At 35.6% G+C, this 24,389-nt stretch overlaps 1 long non-coding RNA gene across 1 annotated transcript in view; it reads left to right on the top strand.

The window, feature by feature from the left end:
• LOC110344354 (uncharacterized) overlaps window positions 1–24,389 on the top strand; it is a 34,922-nt gene that overhangs the window by 3,578 nt on the left and 6,955 nt on the right. The window contains exon 3 of the long non-coding RNA XR_015444018.1: window positions 18,471–18,507. This is a non-coding gene — a long non-coding RNA (uncharacterized LOC110344354). The remainder of the gene's footprint in view (window positions 1–18,470; window positions 18,508–24,389) is intronic.

Raw genomic sequence — 24,389 nt, 5'->3', positions numbered from 1 at the left:
CCATGTTCAAATCCAGAAGCACAAACTTTGTCTAATCTTATGTCCATTGTCACATCTCTTTCTGATGCAACTTGGAAAAGTTCTTTATTTTTAAAGATCGTGATTAGGTGAGGCCATCCAGAATATCACAATAATTATCCCCTCTCAAGGACAGATATTTAATCACATCTGAAAATTCTTTTTGTCATGTAAGGTTCACAGCTCCTGGGACTAGTAAGCATATATCTTTAGGGGAGCATTATTCTGTCTATTACATGGATTAAGTGAGATTCTCTTAGATATTCCTAAAAATAACTTCACACTTGAGCACCTCCAACAGAGGACCTGTTTTTTCTGCTCCATGCATTTCCCATATGGAGCTGTCTTCTTCAGTTAGGAAAGTCTATGAAGATCTGCTTCCATGGAGCTTCTTTATTTGTACTTTGTCATCTTTGAAAAAAAAGTGAAAAAGAAAATGAGTTCAAATGAAAGCATGGATGAATGATCTGGCTATGCATTATTATTTTCTAGACATTTGAGTTTGATGGAATACCCCTGAAGATCCACATCAGCAGGAATTGTCATTGGCCAGAGATGTGTATGATTAAAAATAAAAATATGATTTGTACCTCTGGATAAAACAATCATTTACTACAACCAGAGTGGCATATTGTTAGCAATTCTTTTATAATAGATATACAAACTATTTCCCAAACTATATACAAAGATGCCAAGGAAGAATACTTTTGTTTCTTTTTTTTTTTGGCATGTGAAAAGTTGATACCAACATTTCTTTCAGTTGTGGGCTGTTGAAAATGTGCAGAATCCACAAAATATTCTTCAGATTTGAGTTAGTTGTGATGGAAGAAAGGAAGAGAGAAATTGAATGACATTATTTTTTGTATTTGAAATGCCCTAAAAACATAAAATTTTCTTTCTAGAAGAAAAATAAAAACAAAGAGAGCCCTCCACACTTCACAATTTTTTTTTACCAGGAAATTCTGAAACACTTGTTATGATTTTTCTCATCCTACTCTCTAGTTTGACAACTCTGTGGGAATTACTATATTTTGAAAAATACTATTTGGACTCCTATGTTTTCTTCTCAGAGATACTTGTTTGATAGAAACTGAATGAAGAAAACTATTGAATCAATAAGATAATTCTACAGTCTTAGAACTTTAAAGTTTAAAGGCATCGTAGAAGGGCTTTAGTCCAACTCTCGCCACATGGATCTGCTCAGTAACATCCTGTGTGGCTGGCTGTCCAAACAAGTTTGACCTTCACCACTTCATCACCGTGGCAGTTTCTAGGCCCCTCCCTTTGGATGACCCTCACCAGGAAGCATGTTAACTCCTCACTGTTGCTCGAACAGCATCTAGTGTGAGGCCTCAGGTTCTTGTTGAGATCTGAGCTGCGCACAGAATAGATGCATCGTCTTCCTTATCTTCAACACTCCGGAAATCTTTGTCCATTTGCATTGGCAATCACATAATAACATAGCACACAATGAGCCTACAATCCATCAACCATGTGGCCAGGTGATGGTACGCTGTCGAGTTTGTTTTACACCCACCTTGCATACTTTCTATTTATCTGTTTGGATTTCACTCCTCAAGATGGGAAAATTGTGACCATGTCATTCAATTTGTTTCCCATTCCTCCCAATGACATAATATTCATCAACTGGGGAACCAAATACCTCCTGTGCATTGTCCCTGGGGCCCTCCTGCTGGAGGTGTCATCAGCCTGTGTGGCTGATAACCTATGTCTGAAGATCTTGGGATGAACTCCTTTAACTGCCTATCCTAGATCAGTCTGTCCCTCCCACAACATGAGACACCTGTCCACGTGCTTTGTTGAAATCCAGAAATATGCAATTTTTACCAGTGTTGTTTTTGAATGTTTCATATTTATTTTGCTACCTGCCATAAAGTTACAACAGAGTTTGGGATGTGGACTTGGGGATAAAAAATCTAAGTTCATTAAAATGGCAGAGAAGTTTTCCCAGCTGCCTATCACATTGTCTGGGTTATGATTCCCACAAGGTTTTAGACTAGAGGAAAACCAAGGCTGCTTGTGCAGTGATGCTTCAAATTCCTTTAATTTGTAGCTATCACTTAATTAGAAGTAAGCTTTAGATTAATATATGTGAAAAGTTAACATATTGACATGATTTCACATCAAAGAAGAAACAACTAATACCAGATTTGTTCCTGAGCAGATTGGATTCAGGATGGTAAGGTGTGGATGAGAGAAGATTGTTCTTAATTTGGTTCTGTAAATACTTTGTGACAATTCATTTATCTGTGCAACTGAATTGAGTGATTTGGGGCTAAAATTAGAACCTACATGGCATGTGCTTCGCAGTTCCTGAGGCATCTTCTTCTCACTCCTCCCAAGGTGCTTTTGAAGATACAGAAAAGATGAAAAATTTCTAAGAAAATGGGAAACTAATACTGACATGGCATTAACTGTTAGAGTTTTGGAGAAAATTCCACTAAACACAACATTTATGGAGAGGAATAACAGAGAAATCCAATCAGATACACTGCCAGATTTTGCTGCTTGGAGGAGCAAACATACTCCTGGAAAGACAGGCTGGAGCTTCATTTCTCCTCACCGCCTACTTCTTGGACCAGTATTCTCAGTATGAGCCTTCACCTAAACACTAGATGTTCCCTCTGAGCCACGCAGCTGCCACTTTCAAGGTCACCTGAATCCTATCATGCCCATCCTCAAACAATTTCCTTTTAAACAATTTATTAGACTTTGGGGAAAAAAACAGGAGAGGATCTAAGAGGATGGGTTGTGGTAACTAGACTTAGGGAAACAAATTTAATAAACCAGAGGAAATGGAAATACACCTGTTACTTGTTCAGCTTTTCCATGCTCTTAACTGAATGACTGTTATCCAGTGGTTTTCAACATGTTATAGTCTGTACTACCTTAAATGTATCCTGACTCAATCTAAATATTTCCACCTACCTTTGATTTTTGTCAAGCTTTGCATAACTTAGTTGTGATCATATGATATATGTTTTTTTAACATCCCTTGTCAAAAAATATATGTACTTGACCCCTATCCTTATTGTGTATATATGAAACACGGATCTAGACATCAAAATCTGAGTTATGCACTGATCTTATCAATATGTTTAGGTCTGCCACATGGAGGATCCTATATACCTACAACTGGACAATGAGTAAGAGGAGGAAAGAGAGGCTAGATGCCCTGGCAATTAACTAACACAAGAACTGTGGACAGAGACCCTCATTTTAGGAAAGGGAAAAAGAAGAATACAATGTAGAATAATTTTTTATCATCATGAAAAATATCTCTAGAAATGATTTCACAAGAAATCTAAAAATGTAGCAAATATTTTTGCTTCTTCAGTATAATAGAAAAAATGTAGAAGTTCCATAAATCAGCAATCACAAGAGTAAGGAAAGGTTGTGTTATGAGGGAAAGAGCCTGGATGAATTAGGTGGGAGCTCAATCATTAAACTAGAATTAGTGTTTGGAGCAGTAAAGAATAGAATTGATGTTGTGGAAAATTGAAACACTAATGTGGGCCATAATTTTGAGCTTTCCCAGAATGCAGAAAGATAAATATAAAAAAGTAGTAAGAAAATATGGCAGATAAAGAATTAATAGGAAAAAACTTACTTAATATAACTAGCATGCTCAAAGAGACAGATAAAACTTAATCAAATCAATCATAAACTTAAAGTAACTATGCTTTTCTTGGATTGAAGACCTATGTCTTAAAGTGAATAAAAATAGGTTTGCTTAAAAACATATGAGGACAATATTTAAATATGAAGCCAAACAAAATATCCTAAAATTATCTCATATGGTAGGAAACAAAATTTAGTTCTAAAGGAAATCATATGGCATACCTTATTCAGCAATTACATATGCCAAAGAAAAATGAGAAATTTATTATAGAAATTTGGAAGCAGAGAAAAATACCTGAGATCTTTATACCAATGCAAGTAGCTTTTCATATGTGACCACAACCAAAGGACCTTCTTAGGTAGTTATGAAGTAAAGATAATAATAGTTTTTGCATAACCATCTTGAGGACCACAGTGAGTCATGAATGGGAGAACAGACGACTGCCACCAGGTTGCCCATAAATGTAGGCTTCTCTATTACCTGAGAGACAGTTAGACATGTCACTAAAATAAGAAAAGAACTAAGTATATGACAGATCCAGCACACCATGGGCTTTCATTAATCTTTGCTGGACTTTGAAGAGAGTTTCCTGGTTATAACCAGAGGCCTCTCCCACGGAGAACAGCCATCTGTCCTCTGGTGCTGTGATCCTGGTTAAGTGACTTAAATGTTCTGAGCCTCCATTTTCCCTTCTGCAAAATAAACTATTTAGGGCTAAAATATTCTTCTGGTTTTATTATGCCATGGCACTGAGAATTCTGAGGACCTATAAGCAGATTTATTAAGGGGCTATACTTCAATTTTTAAAATTGTTCTGTACTAATTTTTAATTTACAAGCACACAATTTACTTTAGGTAGACGCATGGGGTAGCTAGTGGAATTCAAATAAATAGGAAATGGACAGATCTAAAATTGCAAAAGGCTAGTTGGGTATGGTGGTGCATTCCTATAATCCCAGCATTTTGGGAGGCTGAGGAGTGAGGATTGAAAATTTGAGCCCAGCCTGGGAAATCTAATGACGTAGTGAGGCCCTATCACAAAATTTAAAATGACTAAGATGTAGCTCAGCGCAAAGACTTGGTTCAATCCCTGGTACAGCTAAATAAATAAATAAATAAATAATAGCAAAAGGCAAAAACCTATTAAACAAATAGGTTCTGAGTGTATATATAAGGCTCTAGCTTTTGTATTTAAGGCCAAATAAAGGTTTAAAATGCTCCAGCCCACAATAGCATAATATTCAGGGTGGATGGGAGAGAGTATGGTTGTAATGGGGTTAAAGAGGAGCACAGTGAGGTTTGTTAATGGAATCTCTACGTGGACTGTGTAGAAACTTAAAGCGCATTAATAATAAAAGTCCTGCTTTAAAAACTGACCTTGTAGTTGAAAGATACGCACTTGTATCATTACCAATTAATGTGTTAGGTAACATAGCTTGTACTTGGAAAGCAACAAGGAGGAGTATCTAAATGATATTCACACATCTTAATTAGTGTCATTAATAGTCCCTTTGCCATCTTTCATGAAAGCAATGGCTTTACACTGCAAGCATCTTGTTATAAGTCAAACCAGCAAGTTAGAGTTGAAGCCAAGTCCTTAAAAGTGCTTTTAAGTTATGGTGTCTACATGACTAGAATGTTTCTCTAGGGTCTCTTTCCAGCTGTGGTACTCAGGAAGGCAGTCCACAGCAGAGCCAGATCTGAAGGTAATGATGCACGGGCAGCATTGCAAGAGCTTTGTGGAATCAGAATGCAAAAACATCAGGAGGAATATTCAAGCCAATTTTTTTCTTATAACCACCCCCTCCACGATTGACCTGTAATTTTGATAATGTTGGCAGAATAATACAAACATTTCATCTATGCATTGAATATGTGCTACTGAAGAGCTGCAGAGAATTTGAAGTAGGTTCTGAAATTCACTATGAATGAAAGCCCGCTAAAAAGTCTTATTATTGAAGAATGTTTGCACTTTAACTTACGGTGTGGCATATCCAAGCTGGCATCCATTCTGTAAGGGATGCATGTTAATTATTTTTCCTTTCCTAGAAACTATAATCTATATAATCTATACCTCAAAATAAATTTAACTGTTGAGTTTTCTCCTGACTCTAAAAGTACAATATCCCTTCTGAGAGGTCGAGTAAGGAAACTGGCAAATTACAAAATAGGATGAAATAAAGAAGAAAAACATTTGATGTATGTCCATCCAGACTCTTATTCTACATAAACTGTGCAATTATGAATACATATATATTTTAAGTTAAATATTTAACATACATATGCTGTGTTTTTCTCATATTCTTATGTCATTAAAATTTTTCAAAAGCATGATCAACATAAAAATAACCTATTTTTGTGGACCCGCAGTGCTATAACAAGCTACTATAGATTTAGATTGCTTATAAGCAACAGAAATTCATTTTGTTACATTCTAGTGGAAGGGAAGTCTAAGCTCAAGATGCCAGCAGATTTGGGTCTAGCAAGGGCCTGCTTGCTGGTTCAGAGAAAATGTCTTCTCATGTCTCCTATGGCAGGGCTGGACCTGGAGCGCCTTTAGTTATCTTTTATGAAGGCATTAATCCCATTCATGAGGGTTCTGTCTCTGTCTCTAAATACCTCCCAAAGCCCTAAATCATGTTAAATGTGTTGATAATTTCTTCTGTTTGATTTATTTTATTAAAATAGATTCCTAGAAGCATCATTGCTAAGCTAAAGGGTACATCCACCCTTTCATACATGTTGTCAAATCCTCCTAGAAAAGTTAAACCAATTTATACTGCTACCAATTTTATATGGAGGAGTCCAAATTTGCAAGCTTTTTTACTTTTGTTTTTGGATTATTGTTATGATTACTGGGGATATTGGGGATTAAACCTAGGGCCTTCATTCTGAGCTACATCCCCAACCCATTCAGTTTTTTATTTTGAGACAGGATCTCACTAAATTCCCCCAAGTTGGCTTAGAACTTTTCATGCTCTTCCTGCTTCGGCAGTGCTAGGATTGCAGGTGTGGGCCACCAGGCCTGGCTCTTGCTTTTCTGTTTGATGGTATGCTTTATTAATAGTGAAGATGAATGTTTTCATATTTATTAGTTCTTTGTGTTCTTTCTTCTAATAATTATCTGTTCATATTCTTTTAGGCACCAGAATATTAATAGTAATTGTTTCTTGGGGTCAATAGGGTCCATATGCTTTAAGAATATTTAAATTTAGGATTTAAAATGAAAATGGAAAAATCTAGCTCTCATCCTACAGTATAGAGTGAAAACAACATCATTAAATGTGGTTCCATAGATGACTAACCGCACATAAGAGAACGTGGCAGAATCCAAGTTAAAATCTGAAAAGGCTCAGCCAGTGTTCTGTGGTTTGACTGTTCTGAGTTCATTTGTGGGCTGCATTAACATAGTCATTTAAGATCAGTTGATTACATATCCAGGATTAAAAGTTGGGGGAATCATATTAAGGATTCCAATAGAATGATTTTAACTAAGAATGTCTTACAATACCAACGAACATTATTTTAAAAATACATTTACAACTTTCACAAGGACTTCCCCATGCTCAACCCCACTAAATCTCTTCATTGCCATTCCACTTTTTTCAAATAGTACAGCAATGTTCACTTTCAGGCAGCTCTTTGCTTCTGCCCCAACTTAAGCATGCTAGGCACTTAAATTTTTTATAGAAATCATTTTTGAGTGTTAAAAATGCAAAATAAAATTTATAGGGTTATAATTTTAATCCATTATATTTATGTATCTTCCTTACTTTTGCATGTAAATGAAGAGTTGAGTTCTAGGATAGCTATTATAGCAGCAGCTTATTGTAGTCTAACTTGTGAACATTTTTAGAAGACATGGCAAGAATTTGCCCTGAAAACACCTCCTTTCAACAAAATAGAGACTCAACGTGAAAGAAATTTTTGAAGACAGCCTAAATTTACATCTATACTTATACAAGTATAGAGTTGGGTCAGTTTGTAAAACTTTTATATTTAACTTAAACTATGCTTGCAAAGCCTCATTTTTACTTATCTTTAACTGATCTATTATTTTCATGTTTATTTGCCTTCTGTATAAAATACCTTTGTTATAGTAGTCTTCCCTTCTGAGACACATACCCATCTCTTACTTGGGTGCTGGTCCTAAGGTTATACAGCTTAGCAGCAGGAGTTATTTCTTTCTTCTCTTCTATCTATAATTATTTTAAATTTGGCCTACCATGTGTTTACTATGCATCTCATTTTCTTTTTAAATTATACTACATTTTTTATTATGTAGCAGAGTTGACTCAATTCACCATACTATTCTATTTAATCATTGACCAAAAGAAATGTATGCATTCCCATTTTATTCCAGGTCAAATAACTGATCTTCAGAAAAATTTTAATTTGGCTGTGTTTCTCAGAACTGCTAAACAGAGCAGGAAATTTTTAGGAAAAATGCCATGCATATAAACATGAATAGAAAGCAGTCTGCCTGTATCCCACACAAAAATATTTTCAGACAACTTTAATATATATATATATATATATATATATATAAACATTTAGAAATGTGGATGGAACAGTTAAATGCCTTCTTGACTTCTTAATTTATCTAGTTAATCACATTCACAGATTTAAAGTCTCACAGTAGTTTACGTGTGTGAACACATTGCCCTTTTCCAGTTTCACCTTGCATGAAAACACCTCAGCATGGCGATGAAAAGTCCCAGACACTGGATCAGGATCTCCATTTTTAACAAGATCTCTGGAGGATGAGGAGCACAGTCAAGTTTGAGAAGCAATGCTGCAGGGCACATCCTCTTTACTTCTAAGTGGAACTTCTAAAATAAAGCATTCTCTGAAGTATGAATCCAACATTAAAAGGTTCATCTCAGATTACAAATACCCTTATTACAATATTAAAAATTTGTACTATATGAATATTTTCATGCACAGCATAACCACTAACTATAACACTTTGTAAACTGCAGTTTAATTGACGTATTAAGACAGCACGCAGTCTTTCCAACAGGAAGATTTTATTCACAAAAATGGCTAAATCTGCATTAAATTTATCTTCTTTTAGTGTTTTAAATCTATTTATTCAGGTGATTTCTATAAGCATCCAAAGCAAGGATTATTTGAAGAAGTATCTAGGTAACATGTTTTCTCCAAAGTACCTAGGTTGTTCAGAAACCGAAGTCACTGAGACAATATTCAGTGATTGATATAAAAGTTTGTAAAAATTTGAAAACAAGGGAAAGAAATGCCAGGGTTGATGAAACCATGAACATATGGTTTCTACTGAATGTATTAAGATATATTGTAAATACTGGCAGAGAAACTCTTCTCTTGCTTTGCTTTGGGATGTTCAAATGTGGTAGGTTCTGATGGGCACAACAACAAAATATTTATTTATTTATTTATTTATTTATTTATTTCCTTACTTACTTATTTATTAGCAGCATACCTGGAGACAGATGTAGCATATATGCACATGCACACTTTTACAAAATAGACATCCAGTCAACTACAACACACACACGTGTTCCCATTTGCACACAAACACACACACACACTCACATACACACTACAAACATATTATAACACAGAAAATAATGTGAAGTCCAGATGTCTCAAGAATCGAGCTTAACATTAATTTTAACTAGACACCAAAAGCTTCAGGTGAATCCTGTTCCTCCTGAATTTAGATGGCTTGCTCCCTTGTAATTCACCAGATCTGATCAAGCTTCACAGTATGATTCCAGCATGCCTCTTTGTTTCTGTTGTTTTTCTCAATCTTGCTGGCTAAACAATGTAGCAAGCTTAATAAGTTCAAATAAAACTTCTGATTGGTTTGGCAGCAGTTTAACAATCTAGAATAATTTACTGATCTCAGAGACTTCATGTGAGTCCATAATGTTTAGACTAGAAATAATGAAATGCACTCAATTGATTAAGCTGTTTGTAAATGTCTAAAAACCAGCATATTGTATAATTGCAAATATTTTATAATTACCAAGTGGGGCTGATAAAAGGGTTCAGTCCTATTGACTCCTGGACTGATAACCTTGATGAGGGGAGAATCTCAATGACAGGTGAATTCTCTGTGGGCTGAATACAGAGTAAACCCAGGATGCAGAGTGTTGCTGCTTCTGTTGTTTTGTGGATGTGGCAGGATTCCCCAAAGCTCTGCTCTACAGAAGGCCATGCTGGAGAACCTATGTAAATGCCCTCAGTCAACCTAGAGTACAATTTCTTTGAATTCTTGGTGAGAGCTGAGAGCATAAGAATTGAATCTATAAAAAGAGTGGCCAACAAATGGAGAATTTCACCAGAATTTTCCAGTAAGACTGTTTTGCTTCTGTTTGTTTTTAAATAATTCCTCAGATTTTCTAGTTTATTTTTGAAAGATTTCAATTTATTATTGTTACTAGCACTTTTACTTTCTAAGTACCTCTGACAATTGAATAGAAAAGGTGAGATGTCCTCATCTGTTTCTGATCTTATGGGCAAATTACTCAGTCTTTCACCATTAAATATGATATTAGCTGTGGGGTTTATGTGGATAACCTTTATCAGATTAAGTAAATTTCATCTGATTCTTAGCTTTGTCTGGTTTTAGTATCAGCATAATTAATGCTGGCCTCAGAATAAGTTGAGAAGTACTTCCCTTGTTTCCATATTTTGGATAAGTTTATGATGATTTTAATTTAACTCCTCTTTTAAAATGTGATAGGATTCACCACTCAAGTCTTCTGGGAACTGAGATTTATGGGGAGTTTTAAAATTACAAGTCAATCACTTTATTTGTTATGAGTTATTAATTATCCCAGAGGTAAGGACTAAAATGGAACAACTTCATCCAAATCCAATTTCCATGTCCAGTTTTCTAAGAGATGTTCACTTTGAATCGCTCTCCTGCTATGTTTGTTTCATTGACCTGGAGTCTGATTTCACACTTGTTTAAATGACTAATTTTTTCTATTACTGGGAACCCATACACACCTGTGTAAGCTATTTCTTTTGTAACTTCTCAGTCCTTTGCTTATTATTTAGTGCCACTTTAAGAAGTGACTGATTTGATGACAGAAGAATCACTCTGAAGTTGCATAATGAATTTTCCATTCCATCTGAAGAGATTTGGTAAACAAAAGTCAGAAAACTGCCTAAGTTTAAACACTTATGAAGGCTACAACTAGCTCTGTCTTCAAAAAGTTGGGATAGTCTGTTGTGGATTTTTGTATAGATTAAAACATAACTCTTTTTTTTTTTTTTTTGTACCAGAGATCGAACTTGGGTCCTTCCCACTTGTGCGGCAGGCGGCGGAACCAGTGCGCTAAATCCCCAGCCCCTACATCACTCTTTTTAGCGGAAAGTTTTAGCAGAAAAACAGATGATACAGGGAGATAAATGCTAAGGACATTGGCAGAAGGGGAAGCCTCATGAGTTTGAAGTGTCTGAATATTTAGACAGCATTGCATACTAAATCTTCACTTTCATATGTACCAGAGTTCATGCCAAATTTATTGTAGTAAAATATGCAAGCTGGAATTGGGGTTTTTGTGACCTGCATTTATTTCTGGATACATGTTTGATAGGCAGAAGAAACAGAACACATGTGTTCATCCATTTTGAACTCATTAACAAAGCAGAAACATTAATAAAATATGTCTTTTGCTGGTTTCTGGAATGGAAGAGGGAACAATTAAGCTGTAAGACACTCCAGGGTGGGTATTATGACCTAATAATGATATGCCCTGGCAGTTTTGACTGAGTGCTATTAACTGCCAAAGCACATCATTGCTCGTCTGTAATACACACCCTAGAGTGTCTTATGGGGAAGATATAAATGTTAGTTCCTAAAGAAATTCATTCAGCAAAAGAAGATATCACTGCTCTAAGAAGGGAAATATGTCAAAATTTCCATGTTGAGTTTAGTTTTTTAAGGCAGACTCACTCAAACTTTTCAAGCATTTACCTGGGGGGAAAAAACAGTGCAGTGTAACCTGAAAAGAAGGGGCCCAGAAAGTGAAGGGTGAGGACTTGTAGTCTAGCTCTGCTTATTTCTCTTGTCCTTTTAGGGGGCCTTGTTGTCCCACCACTCATATTCTCAATTTTTTCTCTTTTCTAGTAAGGTTAATGCCCATTTTATACTGTATTTGGGAAATAAAACAAAATTAAAATACTTTAAATTTCCTTACAATCCATCTGAGCTGCTTAGCAGACACACACTAGGATATAGTAAGAAGCAAACAATCTGTAGAGCATTTGAAAATGTAAATTATCAAGTGGATGAAAATTTTATTTTTAAGGAAGAATCTGATGTGGGTATTTTGGACTGTTATTTGTTCAAGTTGACATTTGCAACTGGCACACACTGCCTGCGGTCTATTAGTTCTAAACTTTCTATTAACATTGAACCCCCTTTCTTGGCATGTTAAAATACACAGTTCAGGACCACACAGCAATTCTTGAGTAGAATGATAAGGAATTGTTGTTTCCCTTCAATTCAACATGTCTCTTGAGACCAAGGGTAGATATTTTGGTCAAAATAAGATCTCTATTTGAACTCTATCACTCAGTTTTTGCTTTGTCTATTTATCTAAATTGTTCTTTCATTATGAAGGCATTGTCTCATCTTGATAATGCCAAATGCAACCTTCTCAATTATAAGGAATATCAACAAACATTTATCCAACAGAGATAGAGGATACAGAACAACATGCCTAAACTTTGTAAGATCTTCTTATCTCTCTGTTGCACACAACACAAAGAAAAACACTGTAATATAAATTTTGTTCTATACAACATTGGTAATCCCAATAGTTACCAAATTAGCAGCATTAATATTTATGCATTAACATTCATGAAAGATAGACAATAATATTTAATATTTATGTGCTCATTATGTCAGTACAATAAATAAAAGATTATTATATATCTGAATCCCTGGTAAGCAAATGCACAGAAACAATTATACATGGATTGTCCATTGTTTGAAATTGAGATTCTGTGCAGCACATGAAACACATGATATTAATGGATAAAAATATCTCTTAGGAACAAACGTGATTTTCCTAAGTTGGGATGAAAAAGCAACATCATTTGTTGTCCCTTAGCCCTATCTTATGGGTCAGTTTTCCCTACTCATGAGCAAAGCATGCAACCCTACTTCTACCCAGATATTTTACAAATTTCCTAACTAGAGAAACAGCATGAGGCAATGTGAAAGGGTAGATCCAAATTCATCACCACCATGAAAAACAAAGCAAAATGCAAAATTCAGGGAAAAAAACCAACCCATCTCCTCAGCAGCATGATAGTGAATTTTTTTCTTTTTTTTTCTATCTACATCTCTTCTTGTTGGAGAGTAAAGGGATATCAGGAGGGCTGCTTGATACATAGAGCATGACTATGAGAAGAGAGAAAAATGACACATGAGGAGGCAGCAGAGTGCTATAAAAGGAGGTGGAAGAATGCCTGGAGGAGAAGTGAGGTATCAGATATGCACAGGGCCTGCAAGGGAAAGAGGTTGGTGGGTTTTTGTTTTGTTTTGTTTTGTTTTGTTTTTGCTGTTTCAATGTTTTCTTTTTCTTCGCTGGATGGACAATGTACACTAAGATACAAATGGACTTAGTGAATACATTTTTTGCTATAAAGGATACTGAGAAACAGAGAGGAAAGGCCAGAAAAGAATGTTGTGGAACAAATTAATGTGGTATTAATTTTTTTCTGTATGAAAGGATGTGTGTAGCAATGTAACTTGGGGAAATATAATGTGAAATAATATGGCTCTTGCTTTCTAGGACTTTTCAATGTATTGGGGATGAGGTAAGCATAATAAAAATGGCATTAAAATAGTATAAGTTGAGTGTCATTGGTGTTGGAAGAATGGGAATTAACTGAAATTCTGAGGCTCCCTGGAGAGCAAGATGGGATGAAATCATAGAATGAAGCAATCACAAGGAAGACTTTAAGGAAGAGCCAGCTACACATCCATATAGTGTTGGATTTGCCTAAATGGAAAAAATAACAGGGAAGATTCTAGTAAAGTGGTTGAAAATATCAGACAGATATTGAAGATACAATGACAGAAAATCTCATATGTCAGATCACAGTGACAGGAGCTCAGGATGGGGAGCTTGTCAAAGTTGTAGGCAGGCCATCAGCACCAGGTACCCTACTGGTGAGGGCCACTGAGGAGCATCACAAGAGCCCTTTTAAACTGTGATGGTTAATTTTATGTGACATCTTGACTGAGCAAAAGGATGCCCACATAACTGATAAAGCACTACTCTGGATGGGTCTGTGAGGTTGTTGCAAGAAGCGATTATCATTTGAATCAGTAGATTGAGCAAATCAGATGCACCTTCACCCACCTGGATAAGAATCAGCTAATTCATCATAGATCTCCCTGGATAGAACAAAAAGACATTAGGAAGGTGAATTTTTTTCTCACTTCTCAAAATGGGACATCTATTATCCTGCCCTCAGAACTTCTAGCTCTTGGGCCTTTGGAATCCAGGATGTAAAATATCTCTCCACTCCATAGTTCTAAAATCTTCCTCCTGGGATTGGGATTTGCACTTTCTGCTTCCCTGGCCTCTCTGATTTTGAGCCCATCTGGAATCACACCACTGGCTGGCATAGTTCTCCAGCTTATACATTGCAGATTGTGAGGATCCCTGGCTTCCAAAATTACATGAGACAATTTCCCTGACAAATTGTCTCTTATATATCTATTTGTACCCTACTGATTCTATTTATCAGGCGATCCCTGGTGAATACAGGTTGGTTATGATACTAAAAGTATTTCAAAGATGGAAACACAAAATAGAAATTCAATTACTGAGTCTATGACAGACATTGACAAAGATGGATTTTTTTAATCTAATCTTTAGTTTGATTTTGCTGTGACACCCAGGGATGAGGAAGATGGGGGATCACTGAGATGACAGACAGGTAGATTGGGGCTTAAGGATAGGTTGAAAGCATTGGTTGGACACTGCTTCTTTGAAATTGAAATATACTCAAAATTTAATGATTTGTTTTTCTAGGCCATATAAAAATATCTGCATCAAAATGTCCCTCTATCAAAATAATCACATTAAAATATCAGGGACCCAGCTTGAGACCATTGCAGAAGCTCTGTTATTATACCTGACATAAAGATTTATGGCTAAAATAGCAGCAATGCTGACTTAATCCTGAATCTCAAAGAGTTAGCTGTATTAATTTAAATCCCTCCTGCCTAGGTAAAAATGTATGTAGGTCCCACCTATAGAAGCAAAGCTGAGGCTCCAGGTGGGAGCTAAACCAAAGCCTTTGGTTCTGAGCCATTAGTAGCTATGGTTTCAAGTAAATAGACCAGCACTCAGAATAGACCTTGATTCAAGATAATTGAACTTTATTCCCAAATGGAAACTTACAACAGCAAAAAAGTAGAGTCATAAATGAAAACATGAATCTATATATTAGTATCTCTATAAGTGCAACTTTTAAGTTTTAAGGTAATTTAAGAAAGTATTGAGTACAGTAATAGTTTCTACTATTTTTTTTCTTTTAAAACAATATTAAACTAAAGGAAAAAAACATTTACTCCAATGATGACAAATGGGTAATAGCCACAGTTTATAAGGAGCTAACATGGATTCATAAAAATATTAAAATCTTGAATGATATGTGTGTTTACTTATTGCACAAATATACACTGAATGGTGTTTATGCACAAATAGTGCTAAGGTTTACTATACAGGGGAAAGCAAGAATGATATGGCCACAACCTTTTGAAATTTACAATTGTAGCCAGCAAATAATGTCAACCATTTACATAAAAAATGCAATACTTAAAAGTATGAAAAATTTTCAGTTTCTAAAATACGTACCAGAATATGAAAATGAATATACTAGTAACATACAGTTTTGTTTTGAACCAGAAAATTTGTCGTAAAAATAGAACAGTTGAAATCATTATTGTTGGATGTATAATTTGTATAAACTTTTAGGAAAACAATTTGTCAATATACTTCAAAAAGCCATAAAATTTTTATATCTTTAGCCCAGTAATTTCACTCTTGGAAATTTACCCAAACATAATAAAACAAAAAGAGAACTTATACATGGAGCTATTAATTGCAGCACTATTTGTAATAGCTCAAAATTAGAAACAACCAGAATGGCCATCAATAGAAAAGAATTTAACTGAATTATGGCACATCTGTTGGATGGAAAATTACGTACCTATTTAAATGAAAACTATGATGATTATATAGTCAAATGGAAAGGGCTTATAATAATTATGCAAAAATAACAAAATTGACTACATTTACAAAAATTCATGTGCATCTATAAAGGAAAGGAGAAATGAGCATATAAAATTAAAATAACTGGGTTAGAAAATAGGATTATGTAGTTTGATCTCTTCTATTATTCTTTTGAAAAATGGAAATTGAAAGATTCAGTAGTATATGTGAAAAAATAAGGCAAATCAGGTAGAAGTATTGTATAGGCCTGATTACATGATATTGGAACATTCTTTCTTTGGCTCAATTATAGGATATTACCAGAAAAATAAAATAAAATAAATTTTTAGTGATAAATGGTTCAAATCATTGAGAGATTTTCCACTCTGGAAGGAATTTTAACAAACGTACAGATAAAATATGATTTTGTGAAAGTGAATAAGAAGTTGAGAACTGTGAAGCAGAAAGGTTGCTTTGGACTGCACTGAAGGCTGAGATAAAGTGAACTGGAGGCTACGGATCATACAAAAGGGCATTTCAAATTATTGCAATGAGGAAGTGGATAGGAAAAGTGAACAGTTAAGATAAATCTGAGCTGAAACATAAAGAAGTTGACAAGCTAGGTCGTGACTGGACATGGGCTTTTCAATCTGGATACAGAAAAATGGTAGTGGCAATGACAGATATAGAAATTGGGAACAGATGCAATGTTGTAGATATAGTTAGTGTTCTCCAAGGGTCCACTGAGATTAAAGGCTTGGTTTTCTGAGTGGTGCTGTTTAATGGTGATGAATCCTATGGGAGATAGGGCTTAGTGGATGGTACTCTTAAATTGCTGAGCATGTGCTCTCAGAAGGTACTTCCTCTGGTACCTCTTGGTAGTTCTTTCAAGAAGACTGTTATAAAAACTCAAGTTTGAACTCCCCCCGCCACCCCGGTTTTAGATGTAATCTATTGCTTGCTCCTGTACATGTTCCCACCATTGCCTTCCACACTATGATATCATGCAGCCAAGGGGTGGCCGCTGAGCTTTAGGTTTGCTGTTTGAACTATGAGCCTTTAAAACTGTGAGCTAAGGAAACCTTTTCTTTATGTAAAATTCATTGCCTGAGGTATTTCATTGTAATGTAAAGTCAATGAATACAGATAGATTCATCTGTTTTTGAATATATAATTCAAATAAGTTTTAGCCACTGAACTATGGTATTTAAAATTGACTAAGCAAAGATGCTTTGGTTGAAAAAAAAGCCAGAACCCAAACTTCTGGGCCTTTTACACATCTCTTTGTAGGTGACTATAGAACATGTTAGAACCTTTTAAATTATGAAGTATCTCTTTTTCAGAAATACATAGTAGAGATACTTGCACCTTAGATGACTTGGGCTCAATCCTGTCTTTCTATTGCCTATTTGGATATGGTTCCCAACAAGTCTCTTCTTTCTTTCATGAACTAAGCACTGCTAGCCTTTTAACATTTTGACCCATATATCAGTTTTAACCTGAGTTAAATGTTACATCTGTGCAAACTAATCATTAGATGCCAAAAGTGGATCTCCCAGTATGGGACTATATGAAATTGAACAAAGGTTACTCCATGTTGCCTCACTTGATACTCCCCCCCCCCCCTTCTGAGTAAACCATGTGATGTCATTTCTGGAAAGAAAAACAAAGGTTCACGGAATTCACAGTGTTCTTTAAAATTACCCAACTCCCCATAAACAGAACATGTACTGGAACATGCCACCTACTATCTAAATGTATTGGAACATGCTATTTAAATCCCCTAACCTTCAGCATCTCGCTTTTGTAATCTCTGCTTGCTAACTTCCCCTTGAAACCCCTATAAAAGAGCCTCGGACTCTGAGCCAGTTGCCTATCTAAGCAACTTTGCTTTGGGAGTGCCGTCTGGCCAGACTAATAAAGGTCTGTTTTACTTTCCAACTTGTCCGGTGTGTTCCCTCCTGGGTATTCTTCACTGCAGTCAGCTCCTCGGAACGTTTGGTAAGGCCCACGGTCTTACACCAGAACTACCGAATCAGAACACTTTAGGAATAGCCTAGCCCTCATTCTCACCATACCAAGTGGGAAATCCAGGCCAAGAGATCACTCACCACATGCAGGCTTCCTGTCTTTAAGTCCTTCTACAGTATCACCAAATCCCCTTAAACTATGTTTCTGGAACTTGAAATAAACAAAGTGAACTTGGAAAGTATTTCCTTTTCTTTTTCCTTTCATAATAACAAGCACTATTGCACAGTTACTCATAAAATGTTAATTACTCTCCCTTCCCAATAACATCCTGATTTTCAGTTTAAATGATTAGCTTAAAACATTGGGCATTTCAACAACAAAAACCTATTCCCTTTTCAATATACCTTCAATTTTTTATTTCTTATAAATATTCAATTGAATATTTCCATTGGTGGTGTATGTTTGCTAATTCACTGGAAGTTGAATTCTATTCCCCAGAAATGTCACTTGGGTGGCCCTGCTGGGCTAAAATGGAGAGTCTTAGTACTGATTTTTGAACTCTTAGTTCTGTATAGAATTCAACAGCTGTTTTCTTTCTCTAGGGTGTTTGTGAATAACAGAAGTTTCAAGAGTATTCAGGTAAGATTCCTCTTTGAAAATAGAAGCTGTCCTTAAGGTAGAATTCATATTTTTTAAAGGTAAAGAAGGATTTAACTCTGATGAGATAATTACCTACTAATCATGTTATTGGTCACCCAGCATGGAGCCATCTTCCATCAAATAAAGCTATAGCATGTTGATAGATTAAAAACCCAACACAGTCATTACACTTCCCCAGTTGATTACAGAAAGACTTGGCCAACAAGGTACTTGTGAGTTTTGTTAAAGATCTGCATAGGCTTATTCACTTTATCTCTGTGAACTCTCAAACAGGAATTAGAAAAACACCACTGTTATTATTGATGATGAAGAAAACACTCTCATCTTCCTAGGCAAAAGACCATACTGTCATATCTATTCTGAATACAGGAAAGACACCACACTCCCTTCAAAAGAGTTGTGGAAAAGCCCAACATAACCTTCAGAAATAGGCTTTCAGGAGGCATGCAATAAATATAGAAAAAAATAGACTTTTTCTCCTCCAGCAGATGAACCTACCACAAGAACATCTTAAGAGTTGTTTTAAGCTCCATACAGTGAAGAGGATATACTATCAGACTGCCTCATAATCCATTTGAGGAATTACTAGTGGACATTATGCTGAAGCCCAGAAAATAAAGGTCAAAGACAAATTCAGACAAATTAAATTGTCTTTCCTTTGCTGTAGTCTCAACAGTTCTGGACTCTCAGAGGCCTTTAAATGTGACATTGTCACATGTCCAAGAGTAGCTGCTAACACCAGAGTTGCAGCCAGATGTGGGATAAGTTGAGTCAGAGAGCAAGCAGATGGGATGGTGCACCAGCCATTTGCTAGGGTGGCCATACCATCTAGTTTCTTTCATCTAATGTCAGGTGCAGGATACCAGGGAAGATCTACACAAGTTCCATTCAGCTGCCAGGAGCCTAAGTAGATCTAAAGTTGGGATGGAGCTGGGCCTTACAATCCTATGCATTCTCGGTAACAAGAAAGTTTTGATTTGACCTGTGAGGGAGAGGAAATGCCATAATTGTGCACTTTTCAAAATTCTGTAGGAGATTTTAATAGGCAACTCCAACACTCCTCCCAACTCTCATTTATTCATTAATCCATAAGACTTTGCATGTGAAATTTGTTCCTTAAATCTCTTTATCTTGATGAGAGATACATAAACTGTCTATTCTTGTTTATAACATAAATTAATACAGGAAAATCTCTATCTTACCGAAGTATATATTTTCTCATGAATGCATCCATTGATATAAATTAATTGTTCATAAAAGGATTAAGACCATTGTTCTCAACTTTCATTGTATCCTAGAGCAGTGGTGGTAAACCTATGGCACGCATACTGTAGCAGGCTGTATGTATCACTGAAAATAAAGGTTCGCATCACTGACCTGGAGTTACAGGAAGGGGGGACTTCTCCCCAGGCACAGAATGCTTTTCAGAAGCGTAACTTGTAGAATTCTATTTGGCAGTCAGGGTTGAGATCCAGGATGTTTGGCTTTCTGCTTTTCAGTATTTTCATTTAGCATTGAGAGATTTATTTTTCTTATGGTATAGTCTTCAAATTGTAGTCTTCAAATTTAGTCTTCAAATTTTCTCTCCAATTCATTAAATATAGGAAACTAAAATGTGGAGAATGGATGGCCAGGAGGGTATATCTTTATTCTGCTTAAATGATTCATTGATGTTATTTACCCTCTGTATGATCTATGTTCATAATCAAATATTCTGCCTTCATAGCGTATCCTAGCCCTATTCTCTCTCACAGTTAATGTAGTAACAGTTAACCATTATCCAGGAATACCATTGTGATATCAAAGATAAAGTTTATCTATTTCTAGGTGTGCCGATGACTGGCATCAGGGTGAATGAGGAGTTCCATGCCTCTTTCCATCTTTCTCAAACAACATGCTCCACAATTCTTTTTCCCCACCAATTCTCTATTTATTAAGGAAATAAGGCTGCTTTGTGTGAGATAAACACAGGCTGGAAGAAATTCCAGATATTCATCATAAAGAGCAGAATAAACAATTTAGCTATGATTTAATTCAAACACCATGTAAGGAAAGGGTGCCTTGTTCCCATGGCCTGGCACACCCCAGAAGCAGTAGCACACCGGTTTTTTGAGTCAATAATAAGTTTAATCACTGTTACTAATTATTGTTTGCTCATCATTCTGTAAGAACAATTCAGTATTTCCCTGAAAGCTGTTCTTTCTGAGTGATGTATTTGCCATGCATTCAGCTCTAGGTGCCAAGTGCCTGGCACTTAGAAATGATGAGAAGGCAACATCAACCAAATTCAAATCCAGAATAAATCTGAGAGGAGGGCTCATTGCAGAGGGTCCAGCTGTCGTCTGCAGGACAGGAACGCTTTCTCTGTAAAAGTCTCTGCAGGGAAGGATTGTCACAGGAGTGCAAAGCCTGGAGGATAACATTTGGAGATGGTCACTACCTTGGTAGCCCAACAAGACCATCACAGCTGCCATTATTAACACCACTGTGTGGAATACATGGATAATCCATCTACACAGCATCCAATGTCATACCTGCCCAGTCTAATTTATTCCCACCAGGCAACCTCCCCAAGTACCTATCATTAGCCATACTTAACAGATGGGGACATTGAGTCTCAGAGAGGAAAGCAAGTGAGGCTGCAGCCCAGATAAACTGCAAGGCAAGATTTAAGCCCAGGCCTGGGTGAGGTGGAACCCACAATTTTCATCACTGCCCTGTGCACTCCAGCACATTTATCTTGCACACTCAGGGATTTGACTGAAGATTTCTTTAGGGAATAAACATGATAAATTACAATATTTGAGACCTGTTGAAACATTTGTTATAAGATTTTAAGGAAAGCTTCTGGAAAGCATTTTCTATCTTGTTTTGGAACCAACTCTGGACACTGAGTTAGAAATGATTGCTTTGCTTATGAAAGATTCTCTATCATGTCAGAGGCTTTCCAGTTTCCTGCAGCCAGATCTGAGAGATAATGTTCTAATGAAATTCTCTGAAGAGGGTGTTGCAAATGTGTCCTTTAGAGCTCATATATGACACATAATTCAGCATTCTTAATTGGAATTCAAATGCTGGATATAGTGCAAAGTGAATGACACTTACAATGGCTGGGTTGTACACTTGCCCTTTCATTGAGGTGGACTTGGGAAACTATCAGGGCTGAGGATCTTTCTGGCCTTCTCATTCTTATTACTACGTTTCTTACAGATTCTCTTTAAAAGTACTTCCCTTTTTGTTTTTCATCTTGTGATACTGACGATTGAACCAAGGCCTCTGCACTGAGCTACATCCCCAACTTCTTTATTTTTATTTTGAGAGAGCATCTCAAAGTGCAATCCACCTGACTGAGTCTCCCAGTGTGCTTTACATTGTGCCACTATGCTGGGTTGGACTTTACATTTTGTTTCATTCAACATTGAACCTTAGGTACTAATTAGTGTTTCTGTATGACAGTCGGTATGACTTTCCCTCTGCCTGCCTTTCTCTGGGTCTCTTTCTGAATGCTGAGCCCTTTATATGATAGCTTTTGTTTTCTTTTATTTAGTCTCATTCTATTCTTGTAATCTTCCTATAATCTTGATTTTCCCCTTATATTCTTCAGATGTCTGAACTATGTTATATTTCATATCCTTTTTGTTGTTCTTTCCTCACACATGGAACTGTTATCTCTTCACCTGTCTCTTGTAAGTTCCCCCTTCCAGCGAATTTCAGGTTCAGACCTGCATAGTTATTTGGGGACTCCTGGACCATAAGCTCTATTGTGGCAGGGATCACCCGCAGCACACTCTGCATGGAGGGCAACATGCAGACCACAGAATAGCACTGGGAGGAGGAAGAGCTCATGGAGTCTCACACAAAATTTAAATACAAAATAATATATTGTTCACAGGAACTCCTCATAACTGAATACTTTAGGAGATTATGAAAGATGGGTTCTAAAATTGCTTTTGAGCCGTTGGAGCATCATTGAAAGAAATGTCTAATCTTTCACCAAACTACTTTTAGAAGGATGTTATTTGCTTTGGATTTGTAAGTTTGGCTAAGTAGTTTTTGAGTAGCAAACTGTTTGAAACAACTGGCTTAAAAACATTTATCTACCTTACATAATTTGGGCAAGAAAAAAAGTTTTCTTTTAAACTTTATTTTTAAGTCTGAAATGTTTTAAATATACAACAAAATAGAGAAAATAACATCTCAGACATTCATGTATCTGCCATGTTAGATTTAACAGTACCACATTTTCTTCATTTTGAGAAAAACAGTGTTTCTTATTGCTAATGTTCTACCCAGTGCTTTTGCTTTATTCTCAGAGGGTGCTAATATTTTGAAGTTGGAATCACATCCCTTTCCTATTTTGTATTTTGCCTTTGAATACCATCTGTAGGGCCCATACAATACCACTGTTTCTGAAAATTTTACAAAAATTATGTCATACTCTACATTTCCTTCCCCTATTTTTTCACTCAATATTTTGAGTATTTACCCATGGTATTTACATATATATATATAAAATTATCTGTAATATAACTTCATTAATAAGTCAAAGTTTATTTATCCACTTAGCTTTTTTACAACTATTAACAATGCTGTAAAAAAACCTTATATACTTTGTTTAATTTATTTTTGTTTGCATACAAGTTTTCTTGGGCAGACTTGCTTGGTACTAAAATATTCATATATCTAACTTTACGGGATTCATTTTGTTTTATTTATAATCTTTCTCCCTGTATCTTTTAAGCAGCCTTCCTTTTTACTCAATGTACTATTATGTTGAATTTTTTAATCAGTTGACTTGGATTAACAAAGTTTTACTTAATCAACATCTTTGCATATTTCTGAGTAATAAGAAGACTTTAGAAAGCTTTAATTCCAAATACCTTTCTCCTTTTTCCAATGTTATTGTCTGGTATTTTAGTAGTGTTTTTTTAATCCCCAGAAGCAATTATTATTTCTAACACTATTATTTTAGTCACTAGACATTTTCTTATATTCGCTTTATCAATTTCATAAGCTCAATAATTTTTTGGAACAGTACACCTTTATTCTTCATTTCTTTACTTTTGGTGAAAGTTTAAGCATTAAAATCTCTGACATTTTATGTAAAAACATCTTAATGTCACACTTGCATAATAGTTTCATTAAACATAAAATCTAGCTTTCCTCAAAGACTTGAACATATGATTTCATTATATTTTGATATTTTGTTTCTGTTGACAAGTCTTCTGACACTCTAGTTTTTAATCTATTGGTATTGAATTATTTTATCTCTCCTTTAAAATTTTTTTAATTTTTATTTTTATTAGTTTTTTTACTCTTTAGATATTTATTATTTTTTGCAGTTCAGAACTCATTATGATTCTTCATTTTAATGATTTGCATCTTCCATTGATATTGTAAAATTTTCAATTTTATACATTTAACATTTTTATCTTTCTCTTCCTCAAAAACTCTCATATGATAGATTTCTTTTAACTTTTTGTCTTTAGCCACATATAAAATACAAAATATAGTTAATTTATACAAGTAACAAAACTTCCTTTATTGTTTATATTTTAACTTATCAAATTATTTTATGAAATAACAGAACAAGCCTGAGTTTAACAATTAAATATGAACACTTTCATGTCTGATTAAGAACAAGAAACTCCTATTTTCACAAGCATATACATGTGCAGGTATGTTGACACAGTATTTTTGGTAGCCACTTCATGTTACTTACCAAGTTGCACAAGTGTGTGTAATATCTGATACACACAAGCTGCAATTGGACTGACTATGGCAGGTGTGGGAGGCAGAGTTAGCACTGGGCTGTGCCCTCTTTACACAGTTTTCAGTTGCCACCTACACAGTCTGTGTTG

This window comes from Heterocephalus glaber, unplaced genomic scaffold (assembly GCF_053883595.1).
Source record: "Heterocephalus glaber isolate CG9 unplaced genomic scaffold, H.glaber_assembly_v1.0 deba00001593, whole genome shotgun sequence".
In the NCBI taxonomy this organism is placed as follows: domain Eukaryota; kingdom Metazoa; phylum Chordata; class Mammalia; order Rodentia; family Bathyergidae; genus Heterocephalus; species Heterocephalus glaber.
The sequence above is the reverse complement of the archived record's forward strand: the minus strand, read 5'-3'. Positions and strand labels throughout refer to the sequence as shown.